Source organism: Columba livia, chromosome 3 (genome assembly GCF_036013475.1).
Source record: "Columba livia isolate bColLiv1 breed racing homer chromosome 3, bColLiv1.pat.W.v2, whole genome shotgun sequence".
Taxonomy (NCBI): Eukaryota; Metazoa; Chordata; class Aves; order Columbiformes; family Columbidae; genus Columba; species Columba livia.
The window spans coordinates 31,293,939-31,311,145 of NC_088604.1; the positions used below are offsets into that span (position 1 = coordinate 31,293,939).

General features: G+C 43.1%; 1 protein-coding gene across 3 annotated transcripts in view; it reads left to right on the forward strand.

Moving 5' to 3' along the window:
- The first annotated feature begins 11,487 nt into the window (after positions 1 to 11,487).
- The window catches only part of FAM135A (family with sequence similarity 135 member A), a 90,660-nt gene continuing 84,940 nt past the window's right edge, over positions 11,488 to 17,207 (forward strand). For 2 of the 3 annotated variants that reach the window (XM_065056238.1, XM_065056237.1), the window contains exon 1: positions 11,706 to 11,727. The gene's annotated coding sequence lies outside the window, so the exon portion shown is untranslated. Of the gene's footprint in view, positions 11,728 to 17,207 lie in introns of all 3 variants that reach the window. The other variant, XM_065056239.1, reaches the window with a different exon arrangement.

Below are 17,207 nucleotides of genomic sequence, written 5' to 3' on the forward strand. Positions count from 1 at the left end.
TCAAGGCAGCTTGCACTGTGCTGTCCACAAGCATAGTCAAAACCTGAAATATTCCCCAGACGGTTGTCTTTAATTGGGTTTAAATGGATGGGTTACAGACTGAATGCATATGTATCACCAGATATGAAACAAGCAAGCACATTAAAAGAAAAAAAAAATATTCAGAAACCTGAGGGCTACTGTTCTGTGTGAATGGATTAAGGAGATACAGGATGCCTTCATTTTCCAGAGATCTGCTATTACATGCATGCCAATATTTTGTTCTTTTTTAGCAGCATCATAAATGATGTGTTCATGCCAACCCTGGTTTTAGGCGACCCAAAGAACCATCTGCTGCCTTGATTGCAGATGCCTTGTCCTGACACATGCCAGCAGGACAAGTGGCAGAATAGTGGTGCTCAGGGCACCGTGGCAGAATGTGATCCTGGCTGACTGACAACAAAAGGGGCTGTTAGCTTTCTTGTTTGAATACCAGGCATGTTTTCCTTTTCACAATATCTTTGTGAACAAAGGAACAGCTTCACAGCCACCAAATACTTAAGGCTGTCAAAGGAACACCTGTATGCATTTAAATTCTCTGGCTTCTCAGTAACTGTTGAAACTCAGTCAATGAGATTCTAGTTCACTGATGCACTTGGCTTGTATTTAAGTTCAGCATTTTTGCAGGCGCTCAGTGTGAGTGAAATAGCTGTCCGACTGTGGTGAAAAATTAAGAAAACTTTACATATAACTTTGTCACATCCTGGTTTTCCATTATTTTGACCTCATTCTTTGGAGCTCATAACTAACATTGAAGGAACTGATCCTGTTGCACAGGAACCTGATAGAGGAAAATACAGTTTGGAAAGGTATAACGTAATTCCATACTCACAGTAGACAATCATAACCATGAAGTTATGACTTTTTTCTAAAAAAACCTCACATTGTGCTAGCTGAATCTCTAGGACAGTGCTTTTCTACGTATTGTGAAACTTTATAATAGAACCATTTTCCCCAGGAGAGCAACTGCAAAGTTAATTATTAATTATCTCTAAATTATCTTTCCAAAATATAGATTAATGTAAGGATAGAGTCTAGATCTCAGCAGGAAGAACAGTGAGTAACTGTTTTAAATCCTTTGCAATGTGCTGCAACTTCATAAATACTGTGCTATTCAGATATCAGCAGGGAATAAAGATCCTACTTAAGAAAGGAAGCCATCCTCTTCATTAAGAAAAGAAACAATTACCTGTACAGGCAAAACATTCCCATGTCTTGCCATGTACCTAGATAGTGAGTTGCAGTGACAGTGAGACACCTTCTGTATCAAAGAAACTCAGAAATGCATTGGAATATTTTATGATCCAAGAGCTATTTTTTATTAATCTAGAGGAACATGATGAGTAAGAGGAGTAGTTAGGGGATAATGTCTTAGAACCTCAAGTATGGAAATGTCTCTAAGGACCATTACAGTAACTCACACTTTGCTGGGGTATGTTCCATGAAGCTTTCAATATGTGCATTAATGTTTTCCATTAAAAGATACTATTGCATTCAACCACTATCTGCTGCCAGTTTGCAGAAGGGTTTTTCCCATCACCATTGTAGGCAGAATAACAGCATGAGCAAGGAATATAAGCAAACTGAAGCTGGCCAGTAGCATGGGGAAAACATCCTCTGACCATTGCTGCAGCAGCAGTAGCAAGGGATTGTAGGACAAAACCCACCCAAAAACACACATTCGTTGTAGAAAATAAAGATAGGCAAGACTATGATACCCCATGGTGAAACTAATTTTTTTCCTTCCCCTTCCCTTCCCTTCCCTTCCCTTCCCTTCCCTTCCCTTCCCTTCCCTTCCCTTCCCTTCCCTTCCCTTCCCTTCCCTTCCCTTCCCTTCCCTTCCCTTCCCTTCCCTTCCCTTCCCTTCCCTTCCCTTCCCTTCCCTTCCCTTCCCTTCCCTTCCCTTCCCTTCCCTTCCCTTCCCTCCCCTCCCCTCCCCTCCCCTCCCCTCCCCTCCCCTCCCCTCTCCTCCCCTCTCGTCTCCTCTCCTTCTCTATTCCTTTCCCTTCCCTTCCCTTCCCTTCCCTTCCCTTCCCTTCCCTTCCCTTCCCTTCCCTTCCCTTCCCTTCCCTTCCCTTCCCTTCCCTTCCCTTCCCTTCCCTTCCCTTCCCTTCCCTTCCCTTCCCTTCCCTTCCCTTCCCTTCCCTTCCCTCTGAAGCTCACTTAGGTTCTTCCTTGTCCAAACTGAGGAACAGATCACTTGCACCAAGAGTGATCTGGTCAGCCTGTATGGAGGGCTGTACAGAAGGAAAGACTGTGACACATCCTTGCAGACAGTTTTTAACATGTACCCTGCACTAAACAAGGCTTGTTACTCACAGCACTGTAGGGCCTGTAGCCTAGTTCAAGCTGCCGAGGCTGTACTGGGTTTCTAAAGGTGTATCTAGTAGCAGCAAGGCCTAAGGAGGACACGTTGATGTTAACCCAGTGCACACCCAAGCAAAGTAGCCCCATCAGTGGTAGCTCCCAGATCTCTGTACAACACATTGGTAAGCAGCATAGCTGTATCTGGATATCATAATTGTTGATCTTCTGACACTTTGCATCCTCTTTACCTAATTCTTGCCTTCGTGTACAGCTGCCTTGGCATCATTATAAGCCACTGAGTATGTAGATCTAATACTGGACGATTAAATGTTGCATTTTGAAGAATTAAAACCATGTTTTCTTTCTCCCTTTGGTCTGAAGTTGTATCTTGGGGTCATTTTCGAGTTAAGTAATCGCATGGTATTATTCCTGGGTCCCTATACCAGTGCACAGGGTAGATGTACAACTTGTGAAAAAACCCACAATTTTCGACTCACTTTAGCAACAGTTAATTTTATTTAGCAGTGGCAGGATAAGCTTTTTTGGTGCCTGGCTTGTGTACACAATGGTAGGGTAGCATTTCAAGCATTCAGAAAAAGATCTGTTAATGCAGACTATACAGAAGACTAAACGCATGATGTCTGCAAAGGAATTAACACATCTAGAAACACCTGGATGTGATGAGCTGTGTGTGTAATCTGCATCTTACCTGGACGTACCGTAATTTGCAGAAACCCTCCTGATTCATTTATCTCCTTCTACATGTTCTCTGAGAGGCTAATGGCAACCTGCTTTGGGTCTGTACCAGCAGTAAAGAAGGACACGTCCTGCTGACTCTGTTGTTCTGGGTAGAGAGTAGCCTGGGGAGAGACAAGGTACTGCCCATTTCAGCTCCACCAGCTATGATGAAAATATAAAGAGATGCTTAGACCTGCTGTCTGGGTCTAAAAAGGCAGAAAAAGAGGCAGAAAACCAACTACTCTTGTCTTGTCTAGACAATAGTCATAACCTTACCTGGAACTCTTTTCTTACTTGCAAAAATATATTTTTTTTTCCATAAAACCACTTCAGTCATCCCAAAGATCTGGCAATTTCAAAAGCTGAATTAATGGGTGAGTTTAATTTGTTTTGCAGATTTCTCAGCTTTTGGGGTTCATGTTTTGCCAGTCTATTTTTATACGTATAAGAGCAGAAACATTTGGTTTACTGAGAATTAACATGTGGCATTTAAAATTCCAGATAATTTGAGATTTATAATAAAATAAGGAGAAAAAAATGTATTTTGTAGCAGACATTGTAAAAGACGGGGACCTTTCCTCTATCTTATTAGTTAGTTGCAAAATTATTTTGGTGTCAGAGCAGTCTGTCAGAGCAGCATAAATTTGAACAATAACCTCCAAACCACCTTTTCTTCCATATTTGTAAGCAGCAGCATTTGTATGACTTTTGGTCGTGAGCAGAATTTGTGATGATCTTGCTCATCCTTCTTTATAAAGTGAGTCTTACAGCTTTCCACTTCAGCAGATACCTGAACCAGTTCATGTGTGAAGTAGATTAAGAGAAAAATGAATAGATGTTCTTCTGTTTGAGACACAGGGTGGCCCACCCTGACACAGCATCATCTTTTTTCCCAAACCTTATACTCACTTTTCTTCAGGGCAACTGAAACCTAAACCACTTTTGGAGCCACAGTGGAAATGAGAAGACTTCAACATTAGTTAGGGATATTTAGAAGCAGACCATCTGTAGTAATAATGGAAGTATTTGCCTTCAGATGCGACTTCCCTTTCATTTTACAGTGACATTTAATGCTATGCAAAGGCCAGAGACCTCCAGAATATTTTTTCTCATTCAGTAACCCTGAAAAAGACACTATTTCATTGCAAAAGTTCTTTATTTATGCTGCTTCTGTTGAAACGCTTGCCTAAAATTAGAAAAACAAAGAAATCTCTTTTGACTTAGTTATTCCAGGATGGCATTTTACCTCCATTTTCCTACTTTTCAAATTGTTGTGGTTGTTTGGAACTTAAAATCCCAGCATTTCAGAAGTTCCTATTTAAGCAACAGTTTCTCTCTCAATACATTATTTTAAAATCCAAAATATAGGTAGAGCAATGGCAGATTTAAATGACAAATGGCCTGACAGTCCTGAAATTGCGTGACATGATTCAAATTCTGCCAGGCCGCATTTTTTTAACAGTTGAGGTTGTAAACTTGACAGAATTTCATATTCTAACTGGATATAAAACATGACAATTAAAATACAAAAATAATTCACAGCTGTTTGTATATCAAATCTCATATTAACACTTTTTCAAATCAACAATACCATAGATTTGAGATTATCTACAAGCTATCTTTCAACTCCCATGCTTTAGAAAATTCACTGTTGACTGAAAGAAGTCAGATGCCAAAAAGGTACACAAAGCTTTTGAAGCCTTTCCACTAACAGAGTTGCATTTTTAGGAAATTAAGTAATCAAGTTAAGCCTATGTGTTACTTCGCCTTCAAATCTTAATAAAGTCTTTGAATTTTTGTGGTTGCAATTACAATGGCGGGGGTCTTGTGTACCAGTCCCGTAACAAAACAGTACAAGACTCAGGGTTTTTAAGTCCTGGCCTTGGGGCATACGTGACTGTTTAAAACCTTGACAAATACAGAGCAACGGACCGAGCGAAACGTGGTTGAGTCCCAAAATGTTTTTTTTCTCTTTTCTTCAGGCTTGTTACACCATATCTTCCTCCCTCTCCACTTTTCAAGCTTTGAGCTCTTTCAACCATCAATCACATGCTGTAGAATAAATCCATACCGATTTATTGTATTGCTGGGCTCCCCAGTTCTCAGAAGTACATACTCTAATTTTAAAAAGAGTAACAGTAAATCTTATACTACATAATCAGACAGAAGTCTCAGAAAGATACCGTACACAAAAGATAATGATAAATTGCAACACAGAAAATCAGGGAAAAGCATCTAGTTGAATACCTTAACTGTTGTTTTTAGATTTGGTCTTAATTAATAATTTTCTTTTGTATTTCGCAAGCAAAATCAAGCAATACATTAATTAATCTTAGAAATTATAGTTAAATTAAGAAGAACAATCAGCACAAAGAAAGCATAGCTCCAGAGAAACTAGGTATACAGCTGGCAAAAACAAACACACACTAACCTCAGAAAAATGCAAGCAAATACAAGAGAGAAAATACTCCAACATATTGTGCAGTTGGTAATGGGTAGAAAGATCTCACTTGATATTGCTGACAAGCAAATTAAAAAGTTGGGGGGGCGTTCAACTTGTATACGCAGGCTGACCCATCAGGACATGCAGTGGTCTCTGTCCATCTGGCACCAGTGGGGTTAAACCTCAAATACTGAGTTTTCCTCCACACAAATGCTACTGAAAATTGGAATTCAGAGACCATCAGTTACCAAGCAAAGTTATTTTATGGGAAGAGCTAGTACTCGTAAACGTGCGCAACTCAACATGATGAATGGTGATATTTGGTGGGAACATCCATATCTATAATACTCACAACAGACTGTAATAAGAGAACTGTTAACACCAAGTGCAGCCTAGGACAAAGTAAAATGAGATTTGATTGTGAGGAAATACTTAATATTAAGGTGGGATCTGCTAGGCTATGGAATGCCCTTCCAACAGGCTCCAAGGCAGAAATAATGTGACAGGCAACCTGACCCCAGGCAAGAGCCCTTTCAGCACAGCCGGTGTTGGCAGGTCCCGGCCCAGGGTGTCACCGAGCTGGAGGCGCAGATTTCAGTGGGGGTGCTGGGGCCAGGGACACAAGAGCCACATCGCTCCCATGACAGGGCCAGGGAATGACTTGGAGAAAACTGGTATGGGAGACTCTGCAAAAGAGCGTCCCCACAGCCTGCAAAGAGGGCACTTGGGGCCTCATCACTAAGAGAACTTCTTCTGAAGTCCTGCTGTTGCACTCTGGATGGTGTAATTAGTTCCTGTTGCTGCTTTCCCAAAAAGGAGAAAACCGAAAAATTGTTAGATGTCAACATGATTATCAAGTATTACTGCATTACAATATTTAGGTTTGATATATCTTAACTTTCCAAATAGCAATGAAATTTAATGCAAATGTATTTTCTGTAGCCTCTCTTGGCACTGGAATCTTTAAAGCAAATCTCCAAGTAGATTTGTTTCATAAGTCCTAGCCAAGAGGCTCGGAATGATTATTTTACACCTCTGTCATTGGTTTTTGTTTGATGAACACTAATATAACATATGCTGTGCCCTTGACTCTGGCAGTTCTTTCTTATTACACTTGTAAAGAAAAGCAAAACCAAATGCAGTTTTCTCTATAGAATCTGTCTTCCCCAGCATCGCTAAGTGACTATAGGTTTTTTGTTCAACATCCTGTGGATTATATTTCTTCTGTATCATTGTTTCTCTTGGTTTTGAAGGATAATTAACATGCTGTATTTAATTTTTTTTTTTTCTGCAAGCCTCACATTGCCATCTTCTAGTGGTATCCTTCCCTTTTCCCTTTTGAATGTACTTCCACCTTTAAATCGTTTCCCTCTCCCTCTACAACTTCAACTTCTTATTAATTGACCTTCTTGCATTAATTCTGTTCCCACCTTTACCTGCACATATCTAACACCTGACCTGTGTCCATTCATTTAATCCTGTACATCACCACTTTCTTTGACACTTCTTGAAGGTCCCTCACTTAAAGTCAGTACATCTAAATCTAACGTGCTGTTGCTTCCTCTGAAAGCACCAACAATAGCAGTGGTTTGAAGGGTTCCCCATATCACTGTGTGCACGCTGTGTGTTAAAAAAGCAAGTTCCTTATTTTTGCATCAACGTGCGTGACAGCAGGCAAGCTGAAGGTGGTTACAGCACTGACTTCCCCATGTTGAGCAGCCTTTACAGAGCCCCTGCTGAAAAGCGGAGGCTGATTCCTTAAATTCTGTATCCATATCTTCAAATCACTAGTTTGTTCTTTATATGTGATTCTTCATCCGTTTTGCTTTGCAACCTCCAAATGACCAAAAGCTTCCAATTATTTGCCATGTAGGGAAACAATAATGATCGCCACAAAATAGCTTTTAACCAATCTTCTGTGAATCCCATAAACACATACTGCGCCATTTGTTATGTAATAAAGTTTAAAAACTAATTTTAGATTGTACTGATCAAAGTATTTAAAGACGACATAGCAATTGCAATGCTTTCTATTTTACTAGCGTACTACTTTAATTATGATTTTGTAATTATGTATTCTAATGAGAACTTTGCAATCTTTTGCAGTACACAAAAGTATCTTTTCATTCACTGTTTTCAACACACAGTTACCAAAATGTTCTCAGGATGTAATTAGTTTCTATGTTTTCTTATGATTAAAGCGTTGCAGAGGATGTTTCACACAAATCTGTTAACCAAAAATGAACATGCTTAGTGCTGGGTATCCTATATCTGGGTATTCACTTGGGGCACACAGCCAAATCTGGCAGTTGCCTAGAATTTGATTTTCATTGAGCCATCAGTTGAATGTTCATTCAGCATTTTTCCATATATTGACAGCAAAGAAGCACAATCAACAGCTGCTTCTCTGACAGGAATCCTCCCTCCACTCATACTTACTCAGTTTTAAAACCTAGACACAGTAATACATGAACCATCCTTGCGATATGTTGACTCAAAATCTGGCAATCTTCTTCATCCTATTCAACAGCCAATTTTTCTCCTTTGGTAACTTCTATGAGATTCAACCTTTCTTTTTGTCCACCTACACTGATTTCTCAGTCAGACTCTTTTCTGCCAGTTTATTTACTCCAGGCTCTTCTTGAATGGCCTCCTGATACACCAACCACTTGTATGCACTGTTACCAAGCTCCCTTGCCAGAATGTTCATTGGGTTTTCTCCCAGGAATCAAGATCAAGCTTCATCCAAATTTCATAGAATGTCCTGAGTAGGAAGGGACACACAAGGATCATCAAGTCCAACTCCTGTCCGTGCATATGACAACCCCACAGTTCACACCATGTGTCTGAGGGCATTGTCCAGTCTCTTCTTGAACACTGTCAGGCTTGGGGCTGTGACACCTCCCTGGGGAGCCCGTTCCAGTGCTCCACCACCCTCTGGGTGAGGAACCTTTTTCCAAGGGTTACACAGCTCTGCTCTGCCTCACTTGCTCTTTACAATGTTACATTTTTCCTCACAGTGTGCTTGCTATTCTCCACACTGCAGCAGTGTGGAGGGATCCCCAGGCTATCACTGGTCAGAGCTGCTCTGAAATGAGCAGCAGCGCAGTTACTTTCATGTGGTATCACACCTGGGGTCTTAGTCCTGCTTCTTGGTTCAGCTGCTGGTGGCTACACCACTTTTGTGTCCCAGTGTGCCTAAATTTGGTGGTAGCTCGAGAATACAAACCACTACCAGTGCTGTACTAAGCCATGCACACATACCCATAAAACCCATGAACTATTGTTGTAACAAAATACTGCATTAGTAACAATGCCCAACAATAGGAGTTTAGGATTTAATTTCCCATGGGAAAGACAGTTTCAGCAGAATTAGAATTGCTTCTAGGGTGTCCTGCATTGTATGTAAACAATTACTTCTAGGTCTCTCTATGCTAGTTATTAGTGAGGATAATCCATAACTTCCCCATAAGCATCTCTAAACTGTGATGCTTACCAGTGCACCCAGCCTAGATAGTACTCGTTTTGTAGCAGTCTTTACATACAGTAATCAAATTTTTAAAATCTCCTGGAAACAAGGGCAGCTTTGCATAGAGACTGAGGGAACTGCTACTCCAGAAGGCTGTCTTAATTCAGAAGGGCTGTCAGATCCTCCTTCTTTACATGAACAAGCAGGGAGGCACCAAAAGAACATGCAGGAGGGTCAGTGGACCCCATCCCATAAGACAGTACTCATGGCCACATGTAAAAGCAGGGCATGGCCTGCAGTTGGGCTGACTGATGATAGATCTTCACAAGTGGATTTCAGTGAGGGAGCAAATTAGATTTCTCTAATGGGAGCTCTGCCATTTATGGGAATAAGCTGCCAGTTTTCTGCTCGTATCGGGAGAAAAGACTGTTGCCAAGAAATGCTTCCTCCATTTAATGGAGAAGAAGACTGCAAGACACATTTTCCTAATAGCAGAAGTCCAGGCAAGGTTCAGGAGAGATAAAATAACAGAAATAATGAGCCTGACATGCACCTATCTGTGCAAATATATAAAATCCATCCAAACTGTTGGCCTGGCCTTCGACTACTCAGAAACCAGAGTATCTTCAACAAAATCTGGCTCTGGAGAGCCACTGGCGCTATCTGGTGCCAGGCTCACTATCTGAGCCAAGTACATTTGAGGTGTGTTGTGTGTAGGCCTGGTGGGTACAAACTGTTCCAGTATCTTTTTTGTATGTCAGAACTGACCCTGCAGGACCATGAAGCAGTTACTCAAGTCTATCCTGAAATAACCAATGGTAAGTAAATGAAACAACTGTCATGTGTTTTCAGGATGAAAAATCAAAAGTGATGCTTTTGATACTGCCTTTTAAAAAAGCCTTAAGACACTCACATGGTCCTGATAAATCAGATGCAAGTTTCATTTAAATCATTAATCTAACATGAACTGAGATTTCTGTTACAAAAATTAAACTCCCAGATAGCCGTTAGGTCAGCCCACAGTAAGATTCTGCCAGCAGTGATCAGTACAGTCTCAGTAAGATTTTACAGAAACGAACAGGTGTTGGGAACTCAGAAGGAGGTCTACCAAAGCTGGACTTAGTACTCCACAGCATTCAGCTTCTCATTCCTCTGTCATTTACCCAAACCCAGCATCACTCAGGCTTCCTGCTTTCACACGCTTAACTTTCTGTCTGCATTTTTGGATGCTAAATCAATCAGTGACAAAATTACGGAAATAATTCTATCCAAAGACTAACAGATCAAATTTAACATTGCTGGCCACCTGAATGGCCTGATGCACTCTTCAAACTAAAAGTCAACCGATTGCTTTGTAACACCTTCTTCTGCAAAACAGTGACAGCCTCAGGTTTGGCATTTGGACAGGAAACCCACGTTGAAGTCTGAAGAACTATCTTTATGCAAGTTTTCTTTACATCCATGATATTTTTGTTTTTCAAGAAAGGCAAATACATAGAAGAAAATGACTTTATTTTTTTTTTCAGATAGCTGATCATCTTGTTTCCTCTGCACCAACTTCCAAGCTACGCATCACACTTGTTAATGAGACTCTAGTATCCAAAATCTCTCCTCCTTTGCATTAAGGTAATCAGGTTTATTATCGCCTCCTAAAGCCCTTTTACTTGTATTTTGCAATCACATATTGCCAGAACATCTTAGTCCAAAACCGAGACCTTTTTCTCCAAAAGCGCTTGCAAGCAGCTCGTTATTTCCAGCCCTGCACCCGGGCAGGTGCCCCACAGCTCTCCTCCCCCCCCTCTGACCCCATTGCCCCGCAAGAGCCCCGGGTGCCTTTCCCCCGCGGGCCGCTCCCCGCACCGGCTGGCAGAGCCCGAGCCCCGCTGGCTGCCCGGCTGCTCCGTACCCGGCCCAGGGCAGGGGGTGCCGGGAGGGCAGCACTGGCTGCCGCGGGGCGCCCAAGGCCGCCGGCGGGAGGGAGGCCTCCGCCGCCTCCGGTGTGCGCCATGAAGGGGGCTCTGGGGGAACAAGGCCGCAGGTGGATGGCGGGCAGGGAGGCGCCCGGGGAGGGTCACGTCCCTCCCGCACCTCCGGCTCGCGGCACGGCCTGGCCACCGCCCTCGGGGGCTCCCGACCTCTTCCCTCCGCCGCCGCCCGCCCGGAGCCGCCCCAGCCCGGCCCCGTGGAACCACAGGAGGAGCCCGAGCCGTGGCCCGGCCCGGGCCGGCGGGGCAGCAGGGGGAGCCCGAGCCGAAGCCGGGCGCAGCAGCGGGGCTAGCCGGGGCTCCGGCTGCCAGCAGCCGCCGCAGGAGCCGCGCGGACGACTCCTCAGCGCCAGGGGCGGCGCGGAAAGCCCGGCGCAGAAGCCAAGGATGCGGCGGCCGCGGGCTTTGCTGCCCCCGGCCTCTGCCTAGCCGCGGGTGCAGCCCCCCCGGCGGCAGCTGCGAGGCTGCAGCAGCTGCCAGGCTCCGGCACTCGCCGCCCCTCGGCGCCGGGGAGCAGGAAGCGGCGCTCGGCCGGCGCGGTCGGCTCTCAGCGCGCCCCCTCCCCCTTCCCGCCCAGCGCAGAGCGGGCGCCGGCGGCACGGGCCGCCGCGGGAGCAGCAGGCGCTGGCGTCGGATGCCTGCGCTACGCCATCCCGCTGCTGCCGCGGCCTGGACTCCGTGGGGAGCGCGGGCGAGGAGGCGGCGGGCGATCGGCGAGCAGCGGCGGCCTCTCCTTTGTGTCCCAGGTCGGTGCGGGGAAGAGGCGAGGGGGCGTGGGGCAGTGGGGGAGAGTGGCGTGGCAGGCCGGGACCCGCTCCTACCAGGAGCCCCGGCTCCTCCCGCAGGGCTGGGGCTGGCGGGCACTAAACGCACCTCTCCGTACCCAGCCTGTGCTCGCAGCGGGCATGGCGGGTGAAGGACTTGTTTGTGTCGGGCTGACCCCTTCGTCCCTTCGGCAGACCCGGCAGGAAAACTCCGGGCACCTCTCCGCAGCCCGGCCAGCGGGGCGGCCAGGCCGGCGGGGGTGGGCGGCTGCCCGGGGGTTCGGTCGCCTCCGCCGCGGGGCTGAGCGCACCGGCCCCTCCCGGCCCTTCGCTGCCGCCGCTTCCCCCGGCCCGGGGGCGGCTTGTGGCCGGGGAAGTTTCAGCCAGGGCAGCGTTTCGCTGTTGTTGATTGTTTATCGCTCTGAGGCGGCGCCGAAAATAGGTCAGAAGTAATGTCCACCTTGTCCCCTCGGTGAAGTGCCTGAGCACCGGCCTCGGTGGTGGGGCAGTCGGAGGCGTTGCTGCCTTCTCCCTCCTCGCCTTGCTGAGAAATGCTGGGTTCTCCCGGGGTTTGAAAGGGTGTTCGGGTTTTTAAAATTTTATTATTATTTTTCTTAAAGGTTGTTTCTTGGTGCGGTGTGGAAAGTTGCTGGCCGAGCGTTAGGAATCGCTCCCGGCTATTTCCTGGTGCGCGGAGGGCGGCACCGGCGGTTCCCGCTGCCCGGCGGCGCCGGCCGGGCTCTGCTCTCCCCGACCGGGCAGGGGAAAAGCACGTTCCCCTCCAAAACGCCGGCAGTGCGAGGCAGTGTGTGCGGCAGGGCTTTGCAGTAAGGCGGGGCGTGCTGTCAGCAGATGCTCCGAACTCTTCTTACCATCCCTAGGGTATCTTTAAGGGTTGATTAACCTTCGGACGCTCACGGCAGAATTTGCATGATCGGTAAGCGCTCTTGTGGTAGTAATCTTTCTGTATGGTGTTATTTTAAGCAAAACATTTAATGGGACTTATTTGAAAACTTTATTTCATTATTATATGTTGCAGACACACCACGTTGAAAAGAAATTGCATAGCGTAGTGGCATTTAAAAGATTCTAATTGGGGGAGTTGTGGTCATTTTGATATTACAACTAAAGAGGTATTTGTGCTGAAGTCTTTAAGACCACTTCCGCTTTCTTCTGTTTGTAGTGGATTTTTCTGTTTGAAAGGTAAACAAACTTCTGTTCGAAGTCTTAATTTTATCAAGTAAGTGTCTGTTTTACTAGGTTTTGCTTTGTTTTTCAAGGAATTCGGTCAACCAGCTTAGCTTGAGCTAAAATCCATGTGCGCTGCTTTTTTGTTTGTTGGACCTATCAGAAGTAGGGAATGCTACTGGCATTATTTTTATTACTCCAGAAGGGAATGTAGTGCATTTTTATCCATAAAATATATGTTACTTAGCATTTCAGTTATTAAAAAAACCTGCTTGGCCCTGGCTAAAGGGTAGCTACCACGGTCCAGACTTGGTTCAGTAAAGTAGCATTTGGCTTTTTCAAGATGAAAGAATTCTGTGTTTGTGGAGGAGCAAATTAAATACTTTGGCCTAGTTTTTATTATTCCATTCAATAATTCATTGTCTGTTAGGACTGAAAATATTGTTACATAGGAAGTGAATGATAATTCAGGCTCTGGCTTTATCTTTGCAAATACTTTAAATGAATGAAACGCGATCATCATCTTGTTCTGTTTCTTCCATACAACTGTGCCAGTAGTCACAGTTTGAGTACCTGCATTTGGTATGTCAGAACACAGCTGTAACTCATAATCTGAGCTTTCCTTGGATGGACAAATTTGTTTTCCTTCTTCTGCCTCTTATTTTTTTTTTCCCTGTGAGTAGCACAAGTCCATTTTCAGCATTCCTTCATTAATCAATAAAAATTACAGCACATTAATTTGAGCTCATTCCTTGGAATGGTTTAAAATTCCCTTCTGTGAAACACTGTCCTATAAAACTGGTAGAGAGTTGACTGAAACAATATGTGAAAATATTAATTTTGTTCTTACATCAACACTTTATGAATAAAATTGGTTTGTTATTTTCACTTTAAATGACAGTCAGTATGACTGGCCTGGGTAACATTTGGCATGAATAGTAATCAGTAATAGTAAAGTGCACGCAGCAACTGAAATCTGTCTTCAGAACTGTGATTTTCAAAATATGACAGACAAGCCAACATGTTTGTTGATTCAATTTAATTCCATTGCTGTAGAATTCAGTTCTGGTTTGAGTTCAGCAAAACCTCAAAAATAGCACGTCGGGCTGTGTTCAATCTTCAGAAGAAATGAGGCGCAGTGTCCCTTCTGAAGCCACTGAAACCCCAATGATGAATGTGAAACTGTTACCTGGCACTCCAGTTTTGTGGTTTTGGAAGTATCTGGGTTCCAGATCTCAGTTCTAAGGTGGTCTCTTGCATTTTATCCCACGTAGCAGAATTAGTGCATACAGTTCCCAAGCAGAGAGGGTTGTGAAAATTGAGATCCATCACTCTCTCTAGTGTTTCCTGTTGACTTTGCTAGTCAGTTCTCCATGAGGGAAGACTGACAAGTTCTGATTGACTTGATTGTTGTGTTTTTAAAATGTGAACACTGTGGCAGGACGTCTCTGTCAGTATTTCATTCTCACCAGGTTATGGTCTTAAGTTTTGGTGTGAACTTCTCCTTGAGGGTGCTGGAAGTGATTAGGATGGGACATGTATGTCATAGCCATCTGGCTGGCTGTGGAGGTGCATAGGAAAGCAAATTCTGGCAGAGGGGCAAAGCAGATTACTGTGAGTGGTAAGGGTTTGTACTACTGCAGGTAAAGATATGGGAGCCCTGTCTGAGCTCTGAGTCTTGTACTGTTATTTTGTTTCTGCAAAGAGAACCTAGGTGTCTACACCAACCTAAGAGGCAGGTACCAAAATGGTTATTAGTGTTGTGCTGAGAGTACTGGTGCCCATGTGTCTCTCTTCACCTGGACACTGTCATGAACAAATGTGAAAGTTAAACTGGTACTAAAGGTGGACCTCAATGTGAGCATTATAGTAAGTGGTTGTGAATCCTTGTTACTGTTGACTCTGTTTCAGTGTTTGAAGTTGTTGCTGACATAGACTGGTGCTTCTCATCCTTGCTTGGTGAATGATTCATCTTCTTTTTTGTGTCTTCTGGCTTTAAATCCTTTTGTTCTTTTTCAGCCTCCAGTCCCTGCAAACTATGGGGTAGGCTTGGCAGAGTACAGCCTCCTGTTCACTAAGGTGGAAGAGTTGTGGTTTTGTTGTGTGGATTTCCACCCCCTTTCCTTTTTCTCCGCATGGAAAAAAACACAGTCTCACTAGTGTTTTAGTTGTTTTCATGACACAACAGACAAGTAGCATCTGCGTATGGACCGGCAATTGTTCATGATGGATGTTTGTTCTGCCAGCCTGCTGTTGTATGTCAGGTACCTCTGACAGGCCATTGGCTCTGAGAGCCTGTAGCCAAAATAGGCATTCGTGTGAAGTACCAGAACTTTCAGTTTCTCTTTTGCTTAAACTATGACCATAACTTGCAGTTTCTTGAATTATGAATTATTTAGTCTTGCATTCATTTTCCCTCCTAGTGAAAAAGCTTAGAAAATGTGATTTTTTTTATTTTTTTAAATTTTTTTTAATGAAAAGTTTGTTTATATAGCAGCCTTCACATGCTTTATATGTAGGATATAGGATCCCATGCAGGAACCTTCAAGTCACAATTTTACTGTTTTAAATCAGGAGCAAGAGATTGGTTAAATCTGCTCAAAAGCCACTTTTTTCTTGTCCCTGTGAGCTTGCTGCAATCAGACTATGTTTCTGAATAAATGCTATTTCTGTATTTTTTCTGTCACAGCTAGGCAAAACAGTAAAATATGTCCTTAACATTCTGTTGACATTCATGCACCGTATGTTTTCAGTGTGGCAAGACACGTGCTTTTATGTTTGTTAAGCATCTGCTGATTTTGGCCTACTCTAGCATTTCACTAAGCACGTTTTGATCACGTTCATTCCTGGGATACATCTCATGAAGTATTGTGTATAGAAAACTACGTCACTGTAGAAATATGAATATAGCAGTTAAATATTTATGCATTCATTTCTAGCAAAAGCAGTTGGCATGTTGGTAATGCAGTGTCACTGATGTTTGTAGAATAAATTTGTACAAATTGTCTTTCTCAAAGAACAATACATGGAATATTTGTGGTAACAAGAGTACACAACAAAGAACATACAAGAAAAAAAATCTGAAAGGAAGGAAATAAGTTTTCCATAGTTTGGGTTCAGGGAAAAGTCAGGTGAGCAAATTGTGTTTACTTCAAGCAGGAAATCAGTGACAGCACTATTCTTGGAAAGAACAGGCAGAGAAATAGGGAACAGAATAAAACCTTGCAGAGCTCAACTCACGAGCAGAACAAAAGTTGAAAATGCTAAGGCAGATTTAACTGACATCAGCTGTTTTTCCTTAGACGGTTTTAGTGCTATCTTTTTTTTTTTTAAATGAATTTTCTGTAGGGGTTTTGGAACCAGGAGTATTTTCAGTGCTAAGAATCTTGAACTTTACATTTTGCAAGCATTTTTGTTTGAAACAAGATATGAAGCCTCCCTTTTCAATATTTCTTACTTTAAAAAAGATTTAAATTTCCTTATTTCTGAATTACATGGCTTGTATCAGGAAAATTTAAAAATATAATTTTTGCTGTTTTTGATTTTCAAGTGGATAGTTCCAAATGTGTTAGCTCTAATGCTGTCTAATTATACATGCGTATATACATATATATGTATGTATGCATGCATATAATTTGCCAAATCTCATTTGTAAAATAAATGACAGACTTATGCATGCAACACCTCCAAAATATTAGAATTAAGATTAAAAAAAATCTACAGCATTCATCACTTGTGCAGGAAGTCTTATGCTTGATTTCTGACATTTTGAAATAATGGACTGGCTTGTTCTTCAGATCTAGTTCTGCTTACTACAATCACAATCTTGTTCGTGTGTTGTAACCCCATGAATCTATCCCTGTTACTGATCGTGACATAGATCATTCTTTACCTGTTGCATGCAGGATGTCAAGTTAGATAAGCTTACAATGCTTTCCAGCTATAAAATAAACTGAATTCTCTTTATGCTTTAGATGATTTTCTGAAGTTAATAAGGAAGGTTGCCCTTTAAATTTTGGTATCAGAATGGCTTGCAGAGTATCTTTTATCTTCTATTTAAACTTACAAGAGAAACGTAATAGTGTTTGCTCTTCTGCAGGTGTAAGAAGTATTATTGAAAGAAACTGTACTTTCTTCCCAGGCTGTCAGTTCAATTGTCACTTGATAATTTTTCTGCATAATGATTATATATTTCCTTGTAAAAAAAAAAAAAAATCAATCTAAATAGTGTAATTAATGCTGCTGTCTTTTAGTAGTAGAGATATTTGCATATC